Here is a 4,131-nt window from a genome sequence, read left to right as displayed (position 1 = left end):
AATAAATATTAAAAGGTTCAAATCATATAAAATATCTTCTCTGACCATAATAAAATGAAGCTAATAGTCAACAAGAGAAGAAAAACTGGATCCTCAGGTCAAGATAGCAAAGAAGGCAACTGTTGTGCTCACCTCCTCATACAACCAAATCAAAATTATAATGGAATTGCAGAACAACGATCACTGGGAGTCGCCTGAGGTCTGGCTAAACAGAAGTCCTACAACTGGAGACATACATAAGAGGCCACTGTGAGACTGGTAAGAGGGGCGGAGACACAAAATGGCCAAGGCCCACAATCACCTGTGGCAGTCGAGAATCAGGAGGGGTATCTTGGCTGCAGATACCCCAGAGGAATGGAGAGTACAGGCTCCACACTGTGGTCCCCAGCCCAGGGTTTCAGTGCTAGGGAAAAAAGTCACCACAACCTATGGCTGTGAAAATTAGTAAAGATTGTAGCTGAGTGAATTGGAGGGCTGTAGGAGTTACAGATGTTCCTTTAAAGGGCTCACTCCTGGACTTACTCAGTGATGGACCCATTTACGCTGAGCTTCAGTGCTCGAGCAGCTGCTAGAAGAGCGCCAGAGACATATGGGGATAAACTGAGTTGTCGGGCTTCAGGGCAAGGGCTGGAAGGGTGGCTTTCTGCTAGACAGAAGTACCGGCAGTACCCATTGTTCCTTTGTTGAGCCCTCTCCTCTCCCAGCATGCAGACGCAGGTAGCCACCATATCTGGGTCTCCATCAACCTGGTTCACAAAGGTCACTCTACCCAGGCGATTCCCTGAGACTGTGTCTTTCCCCACTTGCAGGCGCAACCGAGTTGCGTCCAGTAGTTTACTCTATACAAATGAATTGTCTTGGCTCATGATGTGAACTTTCCTAAAATCACTCAAAGGTGTGCAAAACCCAAAAAAGCAGCATCTGACTTTGGTGTGCCCTGTACATCTTGCTGAGCAGCCCCCAGGCCAGAACTAACAGCAGCCAGCCTTAGTTCCTGGCTTGGCCTCTCAATGCACCTATAAGCCCAGCATGGGTGGTGGTCATCTGTGAATTGCTTGGTGACTCTTACCAGGTGGCCTGTGAAAGTGCACAGGCTGCCAGTGAACTTAGCCTGCAGTAGGGAACCTCCCAGGAGGCCCTTAAGCCAGCATACACAGTGGCCTGCTTCAATGGGTACCAGAGCCAGGACATCACCCAGGGAAGCATCTGAGGAAGATACATCCAAAGGGCAGACTGGGCAGGGAACAGAGCCCTGCTAAAGTGAGTTTTACTCTGTAGAGTCAGCCCCTCACTGGCCAATCCTCACAACAAATCAACTCTAGGGTCAGTCCTTCCCATCAATGTGCAAATAGCAACCAAGGCTCAACTACTAGAGGAGGGCGCATATAAACCACACAAGGGACAAAAGTTGAGCACTTTGCTCAAGTGACCAGGGAAGACTGTGCCATTGGACTCCACAAAACACCTATTATATAAAGCTACTCTACTAAGGTAGAGAGACTTAGACTTAGATGCCCCATCTAATACATAGAAACAAACACACGAAGGCAGCCAAAACTGGGAGACAAAGAAACATGTCTCACATAAAAGAACTAATAAAGCTCCAGAATAAAAACTAAACAAAATGGATACAAGCAATCTACTGGGTGCAGAAATCAAAATACTGGTTATAAGGACATTCAATGAACTTAGAGGAAGAGTAGATGAACTCAATGAGAACTTTAACAAAGAGATAGAAAATATAAAAATTGAGATGAAAAACATAAAAAGGAACCAGTCAAAAATGAAGAATACAATATCTGAGATGAAGAGTACATTAGAGGGAACCAACAAATTGGAAGAAGAGGAGGACTGAACCAGTGATTTAGAGAATGGGGTAATGAAGGACACCCAATTGAACAGCAACTAGAGAAAATAATTTAAAAAAATGAGAATAGATTAAGAGATTTCTGGAACAACATCAGGCGTAAAAACATTCACATCATAGGATTCCAGAAGGAAAAGAGAGAGAGCAAAAAATTGAAAACCAGAGGCGGCGGTGGGGGGGTGATGTCAGAAGCATGGTAGAGTGAGAGATGTCCCCAGATTTCCCCCCTCGTAATAAGAATAAGCTGAACATCTAAAACTCAACAAATAACACTCAACCTATACATAAGCCCATCTGAGTGAGTGATCTGAGAATAAGAGTTTCTAGAGTTCAGAACTACACAAGTCTGGAGGGTGGATTGGGAGGAACAGAAAAGCTGCCTCATGCAGCCAGAGCTCCCTGCAGAAAGAGGTGGAGGGAAGAAATTGCAACTGGTTCCTTGAACAGCCCTGCTGAGGGATCAGTGAGTGCCATGCAGTGAAGCTCAGAGATCAGGGCAGAAAGTGGAATGGGAAATAAATGCAGAGCAGCAACAGCTGTGTCTTAGCAGCCGCAGTTGTGAAGCAGGAACTGAGACAGGAAGACTAGCATCAACCTCCACACAACAACCCAGAGCATGCCCTCCCTCCACTCCATATCCTCCCAGAACTAGCACCATGAGTCCCAGGGGATTGTGAGCAACTGGTACCGAAATAAAAATCTACTGTCAGTACAACTGACAGAGGCTGAGAACAAGGGTAGCAAATGTGACTTGAATAATTAATTTACCAGAGAGTATAAAAAATATTAGCCTTAAAGCAGAGAACCAAGAGGCTTGGACACCACCTACTGAAAATCAAAAGAAAAACACCTACTTATCAAAGGCTAAAGAGAGACCTATATATAATAAATTTTCTTTCTGAAAAAAAATAAAAAAGCAGAATACACTCCTATTAATGCCTAGGGGAAGAGATTCCACCAAACACCATGAAAAATCAAAGTGGCAAGACAGCTTAGAAAGAAAGAGAAAAATCTCTAGAAAATAAGCTTAAAGACAGAGGAATATGAAATTTAAATGACGGAGAATCCAGGATTGCACTTCTGTAAAAACTCAATGAGATGCAAAGTAATTCAGATAAACAAATCCAAGATGTTAGCAAAAATAGACAAGCAGAATGAGCTTTTTAGTGAGGACATTGAAACACTAAAAAAGAACCAAATAGAACTTTTGGAGACGAAGAATACACAAAAAGAAATAAAGAGTGAAATAACAAATTTAGGAAATAGAGCTAACCAGATGGAAGAAAGAATTAGTGACATGGAAGACAGAAATCTAGAAATAATTCAGAAGGAAGAGAAGAGAGACTGAAGAATTAAAACTAATGAAAGGGAAATACAAGAACTAGCCAACACCATCAGGAATGGCAACACAAGAATAATGGATATTCTAGAAGGAGAAGAAAAGGAGAAGGGATCGGGGAGCATTTTCAGACAAATAGTTGATGAGAATTTTCCAAATATAAGGAATGAGCTGGACGTTTAAATTCAAGAAGCAAAAAGAAAGCGCATTTATCTCAACCCAAAAAGAGCTTCTACAAGACACATTATATTAAAATTATAAAAAAAATAATAATAATAATAATGACAAATAAAGATTCTCAAGGCAGTCAGGGGAAAGAAGACAGTAACCTATAAAGGAAATCCCATTAGACTACCTTTGGACTTAGCACAAATTTTATAAGCAAGAAAGGAGTGGAACCAAATATTCAAACTATTAAATGAAAGGAATTACCAGCCAAGATTAATGTAACCAGCAAAGCTCTCCTTTAGATATGAAGGAGGAATAAAGACCTTTCCAAACATACAAAAATTGCGGGAATTCTTCACTATGAGGTCTGCATTACAGGAAATACAGAAAGGTCAGTCCACCTAAAACAAACAAACAAACAAAAAAACATAAGTATGAGTAAGATGACTTAGCAGGCAGACAGAAGCAGAATGGTGCACCCCTTATTAAGAACAGGGTAGTATAAGCTTAAACAATAAGAAGACGATAGCTATTGTAAGACAGAAATGAATATACAGAATATATAGGAACAATTTGAGACAGTGATACCAGAAAAGGGGAGAAATCAAAGAACAAATTTGCAAAGGGGAATGGAGTTAAGGCACATGCAAAGGAAAATGGACTACTCTATACATATATAACTACGCTTTACATATTCTTACTGGTAAGAACACACCAAAGTTCCAGAACTGAAGTACATAACATAAAAGAAGAAGGA

General features: G+C 41.2%; 1 pseudogene; it reads right to left on the bottom strand.

Moving 5' to 3' along the window:
• Positions 1-518: 518 nt before the first annotated feature.
• The window catches only part of LOC105307122, a 120,885-nt pseudogene continuing 117,272 nt past the window's right edge, over positions 519-4,131 (bottom strand).

The sequence above is a fragment of the Pteropus vampyrus genome, unplaced genomic scaffold (assembly GCF_000151845.1).
Source record: "Pteropus vampyrus isolate Shadow unplaced genomic scaffold, Pvam_2.0 Scaffold477, whole genome shotgun sequence".
Lineage (NCBI taxonomy): Eukaryota > Metazoa > Chordata > Mammalia > Chiroptera > Pteropodidae > Pteropus > Pteropus vampyrus.
The sequence above is the reverse complement of the archived record's forward strand: the minus strand, read 5'-3'. Positions and strand labels throughout refer to the sequence as shown.